Genomic DNA, 19044 nt, shown 5'->3' with positions numbered 1-19044 from the left:
AGTAATCAAGACAGAATGGTACTGGCACAAAAACAGACATACAGATCAATGGAACAGGATAGAAAGCCCAGAGATAAACCCACGCACATATGGTCACCTTATCTTTGATAAAGGAGGCAGGAATGTACAGTGGAGAAAGGACAGCTTCTTCAGTAAGTGGTGCTGGAAAAACTGGACAGGTACATGTAAAAGTATGAGATTAGATCACTCCCTAACACCATACACAAAAATAAGCTCAAAATCGATTAAAGACCTAAATGCATGGCTTCCCTGGTGGCACAGTGGTTGAGAGTCTGCCTGCTGATGCAGCGGACATGGGTTTGTGCCCCAGTCCAGGAAGATCCCACATGCCGCGGAGCGGCTGCACCCGTGAGCCGTGGCCGCTGAGCCTGCACATCTGGAGCCTGCACTCCGCAACAGGAGAGGCCACAACAGTGAGAGGCCCGTGTACTGCAAAAAAAAAAAAAAAAAAAAAAAAAAACTAAATGTAGGCCAGAAACTATCAAACTCTTAGAGGAAAACATGGACAGAACACTCTATGACATTAATCACAGCAAGATCCTTTTTGACCCACATCCTAGAGAAATGGAAATAAAACCAAAAATAAACAAATCGGACCTAATGAAACTTCAAAGCTTTTGCACAGCAAAGGAAACCATAAACAAGACCAAAAGACAACCCTCAGAATGGGAGAAAACATTTGCAAATGAAGCAACTGACAAAGGATTAATCTCCAAAATTTACAAGTAGCTCACGCAGCTCAATAACATAAAAACAAACAACCCAATCCAAAAATGGGCAGAAGACCTAAATAGACATTTCTCCAAGGAAGATATACAGACTGCCAACAAACACATGAAAGAATGCTCAACATCATTCATCATTAGAGAAATGCAAATCAAAACTACAATGAGATATCATCTCACACCAGTCAGAATGGCCATCATCAAAAAATCTAGAAACAATAAATGCTGGAGAGGGTGTGGAGAAAAGGGAACACTCTTGCACTGCTGGTGAGAATGTGAATTGATACAGCCACTATGGAGAACAGTATGGAGGTTCCTCAAAAAACTACAAATAGAACTACCATATGATCCAGCAATCCCACTACTGGGCATATACCCTGAGAAAACCATAATTCAAAAAGAGTCATGTACCAAAATGTTCATTGCAGCTCTATTTACAATAGCCAGGAGATGGAAACAACCTAAGTGTCCATCATCGGATAAATGGATAAAGAAGATGTGGCACATATATACAATGGAATATTACTCAGCCACAAAAAGAAACGAAATTGAGCTATTTGTAATGAGGTGGATGGACCTAGCGTCTGTCATACAGAGTGAAGTAAGTCAGAAAGAGAAAGACAAATACCGTATGCTAACACATATATATAGAAGGTAAGAAAAAAAAATGTCATGAAGAACCTAGGGGTAAGACAGGAATAAAGACACAGACCTACTAGAGAATGGACTTGCGGATATGGGAAGGGGAAAGGGTAAGCTGTGACAAAGCGAGAGAGTGGCATGGACATATATACACTACCAAACATAAAATAGATAGCTAGTGGGAAGCAGCCGCATAGCACAGGGAGATCAGCTAGGTGCTTTGTGACCACCTAGAGGGGTGGGATAGGGAGGGTGGGAGGGAGGGAGATGCAAGAGGGAAGAGATATGGGAACATATGTATATGTATAACTGATTCACTTTGTTATAAAGCAGAAACTAACACACCATTGTAAAGCAATTATACTCCAATAAAGATGAAAAAAATACATAACTAAATTTCTTAGTAAATTAGTCTTGGAATGAACTGTTCTTAAATTTACAAAGGGTCGCGGTCAAAGAGAGCAAAAAGTAACCACATGTTACACGATAAAATGTACAACTTCTCCCATGAACAGTAAGTTAAGGCAAGGATACCTGTTTTCCCCAGCAGCATCAACATTGTATTAGTTTCCAGACAATAAAAAAGGCCCCCGCAAAAAAAAAAAAAAAAAGACATAAAGATTGAGAGGGAAAATAGAAAAACACTGTCATTATTTGTAGATGGAAAAATACATATCCATTAAAAATTCCAAGAAAATTTATAGGAAAAAAATAGAAAAATAGTTCTATAAATTTCTAAATTTAACATCAATACAGAAATATCAGTAGTGTTGAATATCCCCAATTACCAAATTTTAAAAATCAGTATAAACATTTTAAATTAAAATAACTCTCCAAAATTCAAAGAAAAAGAGATTCTTTTTTAAAAATAGGAGAAAAATAAATATAAGTACAGAGTCAGGATCATAAACCTATGACTAATAGAGGTGACAGAAAGAGAAAGCAAAGAAAAGGGAAGGAGGCAAGTTACCAAAAATGAAAATGGAAAGTTTCCCAGAACTAAAGAGAAAGAGTTTCCAAATAGAATAGCACCATGGATTGTCCAGGATAATGACCATATGAAAACACACAATCTTCATATTATTGAAACTGGACATTATGAGAAATTTTATAAGCTTCTGGGGCAGAGGCATGAGGGATAGCAGGCAGAGGCTGGATTTCACATGTAAAGGATCAAGAATCATAAAAAAGAAAAAATGAATCAAGAATCAGAATATCAGAGTTCTTAGACTTTTTAACAACAAACAACCAATAATAAACAAAATGAAAGCTTAAAGACAGTATATAGATACCTTACACATTTTCCAAGGTAAAAATGTTTCTGATCTTGACTTTTGTACCCGGCAAGCTATCAATCAAGTCTAAGGTTAGCTACTGGAGGGTGTGCTCAAACACAATACAATAGTCAATCAAAAATCAGTGTAAATATTCCAAGCAGAAAGGGCTTTCATAAAGGGAATCTGAAGATTACACAGCCAATGGTGATGCTAGCGAAGTGGGTTTCAGAGAAAGAGCTGAATTCCTTCCCAGTTGCCTGCAGCCCCCCTCCCCCCGCCAGGGCTATTCTCAAGAGCTTGCAGTTCGTCTAGGTCTGCATGTAACTGCCACTAGAGAATAACGTCTTTTCCTCTGCCTTCCAAAAATCTCGTGCAAGTACTTGTCTTTGGGAGGCTCTAACTGAAAATTCTATGAGAAAAAGAATTATGGAAAAAGGAGTTTCAAACTCCTTCCATGCAATGCAGAGAATATTAAAAAAAAAAAAAAAAAAAAAAAGGATGACGGTGATGCTACGTGCACAACAGGCAATCTTTCACAGGAACAGCAAGATGTGGGACGCAGAAACAGGCCAAACAGAGAGAAAGGAAATAGGTTCCCAGGATGATAGTGAAGAGAAATCTAGGAGGATGGCAAAATACCAGGTCCTGTACAGGTCAAAGCAAGAGGGCCAAAGAATCCAGGAATGATATTACCAAGAGAAAAAGAAATGGGAACCTAATGATGAAGCCGCGAGCCATACTGACACAATCCTAATCATGAAAACTAAAAATCAGTATTCAATTATGTATGACCAAAATTGTTAATAATTCAACTGTCCAAAAAAAGGGATCTTGATAAATTTTGCCATATTCAAAGAATGAAATGCTATCCAGAAATCAGCGGATTAACTAGAGATATGTGTATTGACATCTGCTGTTTGTGGTTACATACATATTAGTTAAAAAGTAAATAATACGCTAATCCCAAACTCCCAATCCCTCTCTCCCCACCCTACCCGCCTTGGCAACCACAAGTCCGTTCTCTATGTCTGTGAGTCTGTTTCTGTTTCATGGATGAATCACTTTGCTCTACAGCAGAAATTAATACAACATTGTAAATCAAATATACTTCAATAAATTTTTTTAAAAGTAAATGATATAGATTGTATATTCACAAAATTTATGATGGTGGTTGAATAGAAGGAAACAAGGAAGGAAAGAGGAAAGGTAATAATGATTTATAATGGGAATATAGGGGAATTTAATCTATCTGCAGTTACATATTATTTTTAATGATCTGAAACCAGTATTACTAACAATGTGCTCATCTTGGGTAGTGAGTACATGGCATTTGATGCAGTGTCCTTGTATCTTCTGTGTTATTTTCTCAATCCAAAAAAGATTTCAAAAAGCAATTTGCCTATCCAGCTCCTGGATAGCCACAGAAGCCATGTCTTTAGTAGAGAATTCAAGAGGAATGTGGTCTATAATTTTGTGATTAAGCAATCTGGATCAGTTTTTCCATTTCAGAACCTTCTGAACTAAAGTCTCATAGTGATAAGTGCAGTAAGCATCACTACTGGCTATTAATAGATCAGCCTCCTATAGGGCATATCCTCCCATTAAGAACGCTTTGCTCTGCTACCATCAGACCAAGATACTGACAATAGTAACAAACCTTTCTATACATTTGCCAAGAACTTGCAAGGTCAACTTTTATTGGGTGTTTAATGTGGCAGTAAGTGTTAGTTGCCTCCACATATATTGTCTCGCATGACCCCTCAGAGCCCTAATTGCACAATATGAGAGAAGAAATGCAAAGTTTAAAATAGGCAAACCTGAGCCTGAAACTTTGCTCCATCCTTTACACTCTATGTGACCTTGAAGCTACAAAATACCTGAGCCAGTTTTCTCACATCTAAAATGTAAGGGTTAAAGGTCAAATAAGATGACATCTATAAAGAGCCGAACATGGACCTGAGGAAGCCCTCAGTGAATGTTACCTCCTTCATTTCACAGAAGAAAGGACCAAAATTCTGAGGGGTTCAGGGATGTGACTCTGATCACACAAAAATGATAGAATCAAGGAGGCATGGCAGTAAAGAGCATGGACTCTGGAGCCAGGCTGGCAGGGTTCAAATCCCAGCTCAGCCACTTACCAGCTATGTAACCTTAGGCAAGTTGTTTAATCTCTCCGTGCCTTAGTTTCCACGTATGTAAAATAAGAACGGTAAGGGCAACTATTTCACAGGGTTGTTATGAAGATTAAGTAAACAAGTACTTCAAACAGAACCTGGCATATAATAAATACTATGTAATTTAATAATAAGTAACAAATAAGTCAATAACCCAATATATGGAAATTCATACTCCATGGAAGGAAGTGTAGAGCAGCTTCTCACACTGAACTATGGCTGCCTCCACCAGCAGGGGTGGTAATATGTGGATACTATGTTTTGAAGGGTGGTTTGCTTCTGTTTTTGTCAAGTTTTAGGGGGAAGAGTGGTGCCTAAAAGAAAGAGGAGTAAAGATAAAGGTGAAGTTTGTCATTAACATCATTAATTCTTACCCATGTGTTATGCATGTTTCATCTCTGTTGTATTTTTTTCCAAGTTGCAGCTAAGGCAATCAGCAAGTTTATGAGAGCTAAATCTTGAGATTCACCTACAGTAATAGGCTCACATGCTTGCAATGAAATATGGACAAGTCTCTGCTCTTCTGTGACATGTCCATTTCTTCCTTTGACCAGCAGCCATGAGGGACTAGCTGGTACCACTTCCCCATTATCCTCTTCCTGAAGGCCATGCATAACTCACTTAATTGCTTCACACTACAGTACACTGCTATTTAGAACCAGTCTGTTTCTTTCCATTGTAACAGCATGGAAATAAATAAGCAATTTTCATACATTAGGAAACATAAGCATGCCAGAGTCTAATTTATACTTATGTGATTAATAAACCAGGGCACTTAGATGAAGTAAACTGTACCATACGAACACTACTGCATTAGAGCAGTCGTTCGGATATGAGATATCACCCACAGTTGTCTCACTGCTGGGCTCAGTAAACAGCCCCAACATGGAAACGCATGGAACTTCCTCAGGGCAAAAACTCTCCTTCGGGATGAAAAATGAAGGCTAAGAAATGGAGAGCCAAATTTCTTGCTTTTGTAAGTGGTATTGGCTTTGTGTGAGCTATGAGCAGGCTGCAGGACTCTGCGCAAATATATTTTCTGTGCCTTGTTTATTAATGGACAGAAAAGCTAGCCTGAAAATGAAATTGATTTTATTCACTTAGGATTTTATACTCCATTGCACAACCACAACCCAGCAAATTCTTCATTAAGAGAGATAATTACTTTAATGAAGATTAAATATAATTTAAAATTCACATTTATCTTTATCTACCTAACGCAGGTCAGAATTAGCCTAAAATGGTTAGAGAGGTGGGAAGGAATGGATTTCTCCAAAAAGTCTCCATCTGTTTATGCGGAGATGGGTCTGATCTGACCGTCATCCTGCCTTTCTTTCTCTTTCTCCTCTTCCTCTCCTTTTGTCCATTAGTGTCTCCCACATCAAGCCCAAATGAAACCTTCTGCTTCTGAATAACCGTCATTTGGGGATGTTTGGCAGAGACAGCAGGATAGCAGCAATTTATACCCAGGATGCTCAATGATCTTTGAAAAGCTGTATCTATGTTGGGCATATGGGGGAAAAACATTAAGATCAAAGAAACTGTGACAGGTTGGTTTTAGAAATATCCTCCTTCCTTGAGACAGGGAGTGTCTACTCCACCTGTCAAAGATAGGAAGCCACGGATAATATTAAACTGATTGGTATTACTCATCGTTTCATGTGGTTTTAGAATTATTCCTCATGAATGGCATTTGAGCACTGCTGTGGAAAGAGCTCAGGAGACAGAAAAACAAGAGCTTAACTTCTAGCTTCTCCTCTTAGCAAAGGTATGACCTTAAAAACATTTCTTAACATCTCAGAGTCTGGGCTCCTTATGTGTAAAATGGAACTAATAATGCCCATCTTAAGTTCAGAGCTTTAGAGTACCTGACATTGAGTAGGTACTCATAAATGCAATATACTTCCATGCTGAATCATGAGTTGTCATCTGAAAGCTCCAGAACACTATAGCAATGGCCCAATTATCCATAGGCGACAGCAACACTTGATTCTGCAGAAGTGACCAGTGAGTTTTGCCCTAGGCTCTTGCTGAAGGAGGGGGAAAGGGAAGCACGGCCTCCTCAAACCCTCTAGCACAGATAGGCACAGGCCTGAGTGTTCCAACATTCAATTTCCAGGGAGGAAAACTAAGTCTGGCTGAGTAGGAAGGTACAATGGACTCCCAGAGGCAATATTTCAAATAATAGCTCTCATTTACTAAATATCAATGGGATGTGACACATTATATACAGTATCTTATTAGCATGACTGTATAATTTATCATCTAAATCAGGACACTTTCAGAGTGAAAGGGAATGCTATGCATAATTACATCAAGACAACAGGTATAGTCCTGGATGGTCTTGGGCAAACTGAATCTATGGTTCCCCCATGTTTAATCAGTGCAATCACTCTATGAGATATAAAATACTCCCTATTCTACAGGAGGAGAGGATGATCCCGAGGGACTAAACGTGACAAGTCCAAGGACATACAAACTAGCAAGTGGCAGACTCAGGGTTGAACCTCAGTCTATAAGATGCAAGAGGTTCTTCCCTCCTTGAAACCCCTTAGTCATGATACCAGCTGCCAAACAACAGCATTAATTTTGTTTTGAAAGCCTGACTTTATTGAGTGAATAACATATTTCAAGCTCTGGGTCATGACTTCCAAATGCTATCAAGAAAGAGGGCAAAAAAATGGGTGAAATGAAAGCAAAATTAGGCCAGTAAAGGCAGTCACATCCTAATGAGAATCTGGCTCTTTATGAAGGCTCAGTGCAGCCTGAATATCAAAGGTCTGAGTTAATGCTTATTCAAGCATGGAGAATGACAGTCAATAGGGCCAGACATCAATAAGCCTCCTTCCCATGTGCTGGTCTATATTCTCATGCACCCAATGAACTCGTAGATCTAGGTCAATTCACTGCTGATTTTTTTTTTTTTTTTTTTGCGGTATGCGGGCCTCTCACTGTTGTGGCCTCTCCCGTTGTGGAGCACAGGCTCCGGATGCACAGGCTCAGCGGTCATGGATCACGGGCCCAGCCGCTCCGCGGCATGTGGGATCTTCCCGGACCGGGGCACGAACCCGTGTCCCCTGCATCGGCAGGCGGACTCTCAACCACTGCGCCACCAGGGAAGCCCTCACTGCTGATTTTTAATGATCTGCAATCTCAAATAAATTTGCTTCACTTCTGTAACATGCCACGATCTATTCTTTCCCCCAGAGCTTAATAGGTATAAAAATGCTGGGAGACGATCAACAGTCCTCTCCATGATGTTTCAATAGGTGAAATAGATAGGGGTCATATAATCTCATTCTTTACCCCTTTACCCAAACAGCGAATCACTATTTGAGTTTTACTAGTCTCTTTACGCAACAGGAGCAGGGCCAGTCTGGCCTCTATCGAAAGTGAGGCACACCGACAGAGACGAGAGAATTTATATTCTGACAGAGAACAAACAGCTCAAATTAGTCATAGATTCCAAGCATTCTCAGTCACCACTCCCTAATGAAAAACCACCTTCAGAGACCAAGTGTGACGTGACCAGAGAGTTCAGTGATCCTGTGAAAGATCCCACTTGAGACATAAACCAAAATTCAACCCTGCTTTTCTGACAGTGTGTGGTCTTACTATTTAAATCACCCAAACACCCTGACCTTCAGATTCCTCAACTATAAAATGTTGCTTCTCAAACTCTATCTGTAGAGCCTGTTAAAACACATCCCTGGGGCCTGAGCTTGGAGATTCTGTTGTATTAGGTGTGGTGTGGAGCCACAGGATTTGCATTGCTCGTTTCCAAGTCGTGATGATGATGATGCTGTCCATGGACCACACTTTGAATAGTAATACATTGTCTCAGTAATGCCAACTTCACAATTTGTGTAAAGATCTGAAGGGATGTAGGGATCCTTAGCAGAGCTGCTGACTCACGATGCCTCTCACTCAACATGTATTCTTTGAAGGGAGGCAGAACAGAAGTCCAAGAATATTAGTAGGAAGAAAACACGCGGACATTTAACCATTTCTAATATATCAGGTACAAGATTTAATGACATTCCAATCCCCCTTGTTATAATACATTCTCTGTGGCAATTAAAATGGGGCCCCAGTCTCAAATTGTGAATGTACCCAAAGGCTTCCCAGTTCTCCGGGTTTTGTGCCTTTAATCACAAAACACAATTTTTTGCTCACAAGTTCCCTGCGGCCTCTTTAGGCTCAGCTGCATCACCATGGCATCCAAACTCCATTTAAAATCATCTTGACTACTACTTAAAAAATAAAACATAAATCTTCCCCTTAGAATAGTTTTCAGGAAATAGATGAACTGATACTTACTTTGCTGAAACCAGGAATCCCCTCTTATACTAACTGTCAATCCTCTGACCAGCTAGAGTCCTTCAGTTTGTCCTTGTCTAATGTACCTCAGTGATCGGGGAACTCGCTCCCCCCCACTTTCATTCCGGTTTTCTCTCTTCACAACGTTATTTAATCTCTCGGTTGCAGCTTCTTAGGATTAGCTACAGCATCTATTAATAGTTTTACTTTTGTTTACAGTTCCAAGGGGAGAAAAATGTCTCATTCCTTTTCTCCAATCTAGAAAATACGTCTTATGGCAGCAGGAGGAAGATGCACAGGCCCCATGAATAACCTGTTTCCACAATCATTCCACTGTAAAGATGTTAATGTGTTTCTATGCCAAATGGATCCATTTACTAGGCAGAACAAGTTGGATATAAACTCTTTCATTGCTTTCAGCACACTGATTATCTTCCTGTGTCACCTACTGTATAATGCAAAAATGTTAACAAAAGCACTAACTGAAGACATTACTGGGAATTAAAAAACAAAGAATCATCAGTTGTCACTAAATATGCCTTTCATGTTTCCAAATGAAATGCATTTGCGCACTCAAGAAATAGGATAGAAACGTGCAGGCCTGCCATTGTCAGATGCAAACATCTTCATTCGATTTTGATCCAGCTGCTGCAAGATATATAAAAAGAGCTATCAAATCTGGCAACTCAGTATTCGTTATTTTAGGAAAATTCATAAAAACCATCCCTAAACCTGCACTGATTTTTTCAGACAACTTCCCTGGCAGGACAGTTGGTTTGGAAAGAGTAGCATTAAAAACCTCTGCCGAGCCTGCCCCTCGAAATGGTACCACAAAGGACGCATTGCCTGTGGCTGTTAAAGACAGGCCGCAACTGCAGAGTCGACCTGTGTTCCTGGACACTTGAGCTGCAAATCTCTGCCTCTCACCCCCCAAATCTCCTATTCCGACCTAACAGCATCTCCTTAAAAGCATATGAGTTAACGTGGCCGAACCCGGGTCTTTACAGACCAAAATAAAAAGATTAGTATGCGATGTCTCATAACATCCTTTCTCTGTTGTAAGAACTCTTCCTATGCATATTAGCAGTCAGCTCATTTCTAGCATGTTATTTGCCACAGACACTGGCTGTTTTAAAAGGAGAAAAAGTATAGTCAAAGGAGCAAGCAGGGAAGGGAAGAAGAAAGAAAAAAGAGGAGGGAGGAAAGGAAAAGAGAAGGGGAAAGAGAAAGAGTCAAGGTTCCAAGGATGGTGTATAGAGAAGGTTATAGAAAGCAAACCAGAAATGTCAAAATTACCTACAATTCTTCCTTTGAATTCTGTTGAAACAGAAGAGACCCTACAAAATCCTGAAGAGCATACATATTAATCACAGCCCCTAGCATCTTGACTTGGGGACCTCTTCAGTCAGGCTCAAGTCTCTGGAGGCTTCTGATGGATACCAAAGAACTCACAGAAAACAGTCAGAGATGTCACTGTCATCCACAAACGGCTCTCTCCCTGCGAGGTCTTTACATCTCTCTACTTATGACAAAGAGAAACGCAAATTATGACCACTATTATTCAACATCAGTCAACAAGGAGGGCAGAACACATGGACCACTAGCTAAATCTGCTTTAAAGATGTTTGGCTCTGCCTTTAACTTGTGCACTATATTATCTATTTTACAGTCAAAAGTAAATTGAAATGCTCAAAATATTGATGTCACATCACATCCATTATTTGAATTAGGTACAAGGGCTCATTGGGAGGATCAATTCATTATATTTATATTGTTATTAAAACTATTACCCAAATCTAAATGCTCTTGAGACCCACAATGTATTTCTCCTTGCATAGAACACCCCACTCCTTCAAAACACCACCTTTTCTGCGCTCACTTCCGCAGCACATATACTGAAATCAGAACGGTACAGAAAAGACTAACATGGCCCCCGCACAAGGATGACATGCAAATTCGTGAATCACTCCCTATCTTTTAAATTTAAAAAAATAATAAACTTTATTAATTTTTAAAAAAGCCTTTTTGAAGAGTGACCTCCTTTTCTGCAGTGCTCTAGCTGGCTCTCAGCTTCCATCTTGCCAACTGTTTTAGTCAATGGAGTCAGATTGACAAGAGAAGTACAAGTTGAGGCCCATGCTTCCTCCACCCAGAGTGGGACTTGGAGTTGGGAACCTACTGCAGCCGGATGATCTTTCTAAAATGTGAATCTGTTCACGAGGCGCCTCTGTGTAACACCATTCAGCGATTTCCTATTGCCCTTCAGATAAAATCACATTCCTGCTGTGTGACTACAGGCTAGTTATTAAACCTCTCTCTGGCTCAATTTCCTCTTCTATAAAAATGGTGATAATAATCGTGAAGAAAATGTATGTGAAGCCCTTAGAACAACTTAATCAATGCTCAATATTATTATTATTGATGGTATCTAACCAGCCCTGTTTCTTCTCTGTTCCCCTGGACTCTCTTGAAGCCACACTCAGCGATGAGTTCCGGAACTCTCCCATGATCTTTCTAGCCCTTATGCCTTGGCCTGTGTAGTTTTTTTTTTTTTTTTTTTCCTGTTGCTAACACCCTCTGCCTCCTCTTGGCCCTTAGCCAGTTTCACTCCTATTAATTTATAAACTGTCAGCTTAAACGCATATTATCAAGGTTTGCTTCCCCCAATATATGCATGAATTGCATACTTCCTCTCCTATAATATGCACGATACATTACTATAACATCTTGCTTCACTGAAATGTTCATAAAGGACCCAAGATTAGATTTTCCTTGCTCACCACTGTATTTCTCAGTAGCAAGCAAAGTACTCAGGGCGGACCGGATTATAATGCAACAGAAAAAGAAATCCTAGCAAATTACAAAGACAAAAGACTAGTCCTTTTTTGTGTGTGTGGTGAAGGAAAGTGCAGTGTTTATTGTAAGGTACCATACAAGGAGTCTGGGACAGCTAGAGCTCAAAAAGCCCAAACTCCCAGATGGCTTTGGGCAAAGCCTTTATTTTTAAGATTAATCCTTGATCACACTACAATAATCACAGGACAGCTCCACAGTGTTTTCACGCCAAGTCCCATGTCACCCCAGACCCTATGACATTGCTTATCTCAGGGTAGAGAGAAAGGGAACCCAGTAATTGTTCACTTCCTCTCTTAAAATTTCCATTCAGAAGTGGCACATCTAACTCCTCCTCACATTTATTGGCCAAGGCAAGTCACATGGAAAAGCCTGATGTCGATCAGGTGAGAAATCCTTATGCAGAAAGGATGCTACCGAGAGGGAAACTACAATATTTAGTGATCTGTAATAGATACAACAGATCTCAATAAGTGTTATTTAATAAAATATTTCTTTGCTGCAAGTTGACAAACACAAACCCCACACCAATTAAAATCTGACCAGAAACTTCTCTGCTATTCAAAGAGATATCCATTTTGGAAATTTTGGACATTTTTCACAAAGTCATGATTTCTGCCACAGGCACCAGTTGCATGTCTGTGTAGTCACAGTTTACAAACCATACCGGTATGGATCCCACTGTGAGTAAAGAATAACAATTAGGTTCAACAACAACAACAAAAATCTTCATGGTTTGATTACTTACTCCATGCAATATGAATATGGACATGTGAGGTTAGAGCCAGTCTAATAGAAATATATAGCAAAAAGGGAACCTTCAAAATCATTTTCTCTGATCTCTCGGAGGAGACCCAAAAAAGCAAAGTGACTTGCCAAGTGCAAACATCTAAATAGTAACAGAGTTGGGACTAAAATGTTAATCACCAATTTTAAAGCAAGTGCTCTTTCAATTATAGTGTAACCTTCCCATAAGGAATGTCACGTAATGTGAATGACTGGAAGAGATCACCCTTTAACAGATGAGGAAACTGAAACCCAGGGAGGTAAAGGGACTTTCTCAAAGCTATCCACAGTGTGGTTCCATTTTGCTTGGCCACATAAGACTTTAGGGAAACATAAGTTGTTTCAGCATCTAGGATAGTACCTGCTCTTCACTGAGGGCTCAAAGAAATATATGTTGAAGTGAATTGATCTGAACTGAATTGAATGAATTGAATTGAGCTGAAATGACACAAAATGTAGAGATGCATTTTTTTTCCCATTACATAGCTTTTGTTTCCATTTCCTCTGGAGTTTAAGACTTGTCAGTCCATCAAGTTACACACCAACAACTGTGACTTTGTTAGTTTCTCCTTTATAATATCCTTGTTCACTGTTCCTTCTACATTTTTAACTGCCATCCTCTTTTGAGCAGAAACAAATAAATATCTAGAAATCTTGTCATCTCAAGACATTTACCAAACAACATAGGATCTGGAAAGCAAAAACACCAGTGACAAGGGCCCTTGAAAGATCATTAGACAAAGAACTTTATTCCCTCTGAGCTAAGAGGTCACCTAAAAAAGTGACATAACCCAGATGCTCCTAAGCCACAGGAACAAATGCCATTAAGTTGCTGTCTCCTGACAAACGAGTGATATGTACGAAGAATAAGAATTAAATTTAGAGAGAGAATACAGATTCTGGCTGGGCTCCAGGGATGAGCAATATTAAATAAGAAAGAAACAATAGTGCTGTCAAGTCTGATTGTTTAAAACATAAAACTCTTTCCATATGGCTTGAGAGGAACAGAGTTGCACAGTATTGGGATGCTCTGCAGAGTCACACAAAGAAAGAACAGTGTATACCATTTGGGTTGAAAATCTTGGCTCTGCTTTCTTTTTCTTCTTCTTATGACCCACCCAGGCACATAGATATTTGAAAATAACAATAGGAAAAGCATATTATGAAGCCTCTTTACTGTATCACAGATTTGATTATAGTGTAAAAAATTGATGGGCTTTGTAGTGAGAGAGAATTTGGTTCCAACCCTGAAAATACTCCTTCTTACTGGTTGACATAAGCCTCAACTTTCTCACCTGTACGTAGAGGCTATATTTTTATGGCATATGGATGTGCTAAGGATGAAGTGGGATAACAGATATAAAGTGACTGTCATTTAGTAGGCATTTATTACAATGTACTTTCTTTAGCTTTTCCTTTAAACACATGAAGATGCAATCATCCACATAGCAGCTCCATATAAATCTGTGATGAGATGAGAGAAATTTTTTCTCACAGACAACAAATTGAGATGCCTGCATTTTATGCCTTCAATTAATTAACATAGATTTACTGAGAACTACTAATAGACAAAACTCTGTGGTAGTACTCTAAAGGTTACCAAGTCTTACTGCACAGGATCTATAAAATTAAAGCATTTGTTGAAGCCCTTTTTCATCAGTTATGATAATATGTAATCAAGATTATCTGGCCTCTGAAGTATTTGTTTTTCTTTATGGGGTGTGTGTGTTCAGTATAAAAAAATAATAAAAAACAAACCACTCAGACTCAAGCTAGAATCTATGGGGTTTATTTCATACCCCATTGAAACATACCAGATTGTTTAGAAATTATTTGTTTCCAACCAATTTTGTGTTACAGGTATATACCTATAACTTTGTCTGTATCCATATATCTTCTTGTAATTATGGCAGAAAGCACTATGCTGTGGGTTTAAGCCCTGCCTATCCATATTCTAGCGGGAATAAGAATTGCCATTGTGTTTCTTTCTGGAATCTCGATTTCCTCATTGTAAAATCAGATTTCCTAAATGGATGATTTCTGAAGTCACTCCCACATACAAAAGTTAACATATAGATACTTATGACTCTTTACTAATATGTGTGTGTGCATTTATGAAGAATATGTTTGTTTCCCAAAACACAACTCTATAGATATTTCATGGAGATAGATACCACGATATGAATGCAGTTTCACATTATACCAAGTTTCAATGAATAGAAGGTTCTCAGAAGACTTTCAAAGTGCTGTTTCCTTCAGTACCTCCTGGAACGGTCCAGAGATGGAGTCGAGGGTAATACCAGAGCTCTTCTCCTTTGCCCTCTTGGGGCTACTACACAACAGAGGAATGATCATAGGCCAGATGGACACACAGTTTGGGGAGGTTTAATTGATCTCATGATGCCTTACCTATGGTTCCAATTAAAACCCTTGAGCCCCATCTCATGAGTAACAGGGACAGGAAAAATAAAAAACACTTTGGTAGGATCAGGGGAGGTACACTGTGCATTTCCCCCATACACTCGGCCCCGGGAAGGCTGCTGGGCTCCCAGGCCAGGTCCCCCACCCTCTGAGGCCCCCTCCAGCTGTGGCAGTCCTAGGGGCATAGGAGGGAGTCAGGGGGAGAAGAGGAGAGGCAGACAGGGATGGGCCCTCTGGGATCAGAGGATCGGGGGGAGCACATCTAGCGTTTCCCCTGCCCACTTGGGCCCAGTGAGCCTGTGGGGACCTGGACCTGGTCCTCCACCCCCCAAGGCCAGAGGCACACCTGGGCCCCTTGGGCTGTGTTGAGTCTAAGACCCACCCCCACGCCCCCCAGGGCCTTTTCCAGCCCTGTGGGTCCTAGGCATAGGCCCCGCCCACCACCCAAACCCTGTCCCTGCCTAAGCCCCACTCCCCACAGCCAAGGCCTTTTCCGGCTTTTTTTTTCCTCCTCTTTTTTACTATTGTGGTTCTGTTTTACCTCCGATTGTTGTTTCATCAATATTTTTACTTTTTTATTCTTTCTAACACATCTGTTAGTTTTCTGATCTAATTTTATTTTTTACTCTTACTTATTGTTCTGCTCCTTTCTTTTTTCTTTTTTTTTTTTTTTGCCACCCCCTGTGGCTTGCATGATCTTGGTTCGACAGAGCTCCTGCAGTTGGAGCTCTGAATCTGAACCACTGGACTAACAGAGAACCTCAGACCCCAGGGAATATTCATCGGAGTGAGGTCTCACAGGAGTCCTCATCTTGGCACCAAGATCCAACTCTATCCAACAGTCTACAAACTCCAGTGCTGGAAGCCTCAGGCCAAACAACCAGTAAGACAGGAACACAATCACACCCATCAAAAAAAAAAAAAAAAATGAGATGACAAAAAAATATATCACAGATGAAAGAGCAAGGTAAAAACCTACAAGACCAAATAAATGAAGAGGAAATAGGCAACTAACTTGAAAACAAATTCAGAGAAATGATAGTAAAGATGATCCAGAATCTTGGAAATAGAATGGAGGCATGGATTGAGAAAATAAAAGGAACATTTAAAAAAGATCTAGAAGAACTAAAGAACAAACAAACAGAGACGAACAACACAATAACTGGAATGAAAAATACACTAGAAGGAATCAATAACAGAATGACTGAGGGAGAAAATGAATAAGTGAACTGGAAGACAGAATGGTGGAAATAATTGCCGAGGAGCAGAATAAGGATAAAAGAATGAAAAGAATTGTAGACAATCTCAGAGACTTCTGGGACAACACTAAATGCACCAACATTCAAATTATAGGAGTCCCAGAAAAATAAGAAAAAAAGAAAGGGTCTGAGAAAATATTTGAAGAGGTTATAGTGGAAAATTCCCTAACAAGGGAAAGGAAATAGTCACCTGAGTCCAGGAAGTGCAAAGAGTCCCATACAAGATAAACCCTAGGAGAAAAACATCAGGACACATATTAATCAAACAAACAAAATTGAATTCAAAGAAAAAATATTAAAAGCACCAAGGGAAAAGCAAAAAATAAAATACAAAGGAATCCCCATAATGTTACCAGCTGATTTTTCAGTGGAAACTCTGCAGGCCAGAAGGGAGTGGCAAGATATACTGAAAGTGATGAAAGAGAAAAACCTACAACCAAGATTACCCTACCAATCAAGGATCTCATTCAGATTCGACGGAGAAATCAAAATCTTTTCAGACAAGCAAAAACTAAGAGAATTCAACACCACCAGACCAGCCTTACAACAAATGCTAAAGGAAATTCTCTAAGCGGGAAACACAAGAGAAGAAAAAGACACACAAAAACAAACTCAAAACAATAAAGAAAATGGTAACAGGAACATACATATCGATAATAACCTTGAATGTAAATGGATTAAATTTACAGCCAAAAGACACAGGCTCACTGAATGTACACAAAAACAAGACCCATATATATGCTGCCTGCAAGAGACCCACTTCAGACCTAGGGACACATACAGACTGAAAGTGAAGGGATGGAAAAAGATATTCCATGCAAATGGAAATCAAAAGAAAGCTGGAGTAGCAATACTCATATCAAATAAAATAGACTTTAAAATAAAGACTGTTACAAGAGATAAGGAAGGACACTACATAGTGATGAAGGGATCAATCCAAGAAGAAGGTATAACAATTATAAATATTTATGCACCCAACATAGGAGCACCTCAATACATAAGGCAAATGCTAAGAGTCATGAAAGGGGAAATCAACAGTAACACAATAATAGTAGGGTACTTTAACACCCCATGTACACCAATGGACAGATCATCCAAACAGAAAATAAATAAGGAAACACAAGCTTTAAATGACACAACAGACCAGATAGTTTTAATTGATATTTATAGAACATTCCACCCAAAAGTGGCAGAATACACTTTTTTCTCAAGTGCAGATGGAATATTTTCCAGGATAGATCACATCTTGGGTCCCAAATCAAGCCTCAGAAAATTTAAGAAAATTGAAATTGTATCAAGCATCTTTTCTAACCACAGTGCTATGAGATTGGATATCAATTACAGGAAAAAAAATTGTAAAAAAACACAAATACATGGAGGCCAAACAGTGTTCTGCTAAATAGCAAAGATATCACTGAAGAAATCAAAGGAGAAACAAAAAAATACATAGAAACAAATGACAAACGAAAACACAATGACCCAAAACCTATCGGACACAGCAAAAGCAGTTCTAACAGGGAAATTTATAGCAATTCAATCCCACCTCAAGAAACAAGAAATAATCTCAACTAAACAATCTAACCTTACACCTAAAGCAACTAGAGAAAGAAGAACAGAGAAAACCCAGTCAGTAAACAGAAAGAAATCATAAAGATCAGAGCAGAAATAAATGAAATAGAAACGAAGAGAACAATAGCAAAGATCAATAAAATTAAAAGTTGGTTCTTTGAGAAGATAAACAAAATTGATTAACCTTTAGCCTCATAGAGAGAAAAAGGGACTCATCAAGATAAAAAGGGAGAGGACGCAAATCAATAAAATTAGAAATGAAAAAAGAGAAATCACAACTGACACTGCAGAAATACAAAAGATTATAAGAGACTACTTCAAACAACTATATGCCAATAAAATGCACAACCACAAAGAAATGGACAAATTCCTGGAAAGGTACAATTTTCCAAGACTGAACCAGGAAAAATTTAAAAATATAAACATACCTATCACAAGTATTGAAATTGAAACTGTGATTAAGGATCTTCCAACAAACAAAAGCCCAGGACTAGATGGCTTCACAGGTGAATTCTATCAAACATTTAGGGAAAAGCTAACTTCCTTCCTTCTCAAACCCTTCCAAAAAATTGCAGAGGAAGGAACATTCCCATATTCATTCTATGAAACCACCGTTACCCTGATACCAAAACCAGAAAAAGATTTCAGAAGAAAAGAAAATTATAGACTAGTTATCACTGATGAACATAGATGCAAAAATCCTCAACAAAATACTAGCAAACAGAATTGCTAGCAAACTACTAGCAAACATTAAAAGGATCATATCACATGATCAAGTGGGATTTATCCCAGGAATGCAAGGATTCTTTAATATATGCAAGTCAAGGAATAAAAACAATATGATCATCCCAATAGATGCAGGAAAAGCTTTTGACAAAATTCAACACCCATTTATGATAAAAACTCTCCAGAAAATGGGCATAGAGGGAAACTACCTCAACATAATAAAGACCATATATGACAAACCCACAGCAACCATCATACTTAAAGGTGAAAA

At 39.1% G+C, this 19044-nt stretch overlaps 1 non-coding gene across 1 annotated transcript; it reads left to right on the top strand.

The window, feature by feature from the left end:
- The first annotated feature begins 11030 nt into the window (after positions 1-11030).
- On the top strand, positions 11031-11137 carry LOC117312901 (U6 spliceosomal RNA). Its single transcript, XR_004527301.1, has one exon. It is a non-coding gene; the product is annotated as a U6 spliceosomal RNA (small nuclear RNA).
- The last annotated feature ends 7907 nt before the right edge of the window (positions 11138-19044 follow it).

The sequence above is a fragment of the Tursiops truncatus genome, chromosome 6 (assembly GCF_011762595.2).
Source record: "Tursiops truncatus isolate mTurTru1 chromosome 6, mTurTru1.mat.Y, whole genome shotgun sequence".
In the NCBI taxonomy this organism is placed as follows: domain Eukaryota; kingdom Metazoa; phylum Chordata; class Mammalia; order Artiodactyla; family Delphinidae; genus Tursiops; species Tursiops truncatus.
Note: the sequence above shows the minus strand (reverse complement) of the source record. Positions and strands in the feature narration are given on the sequence as shown.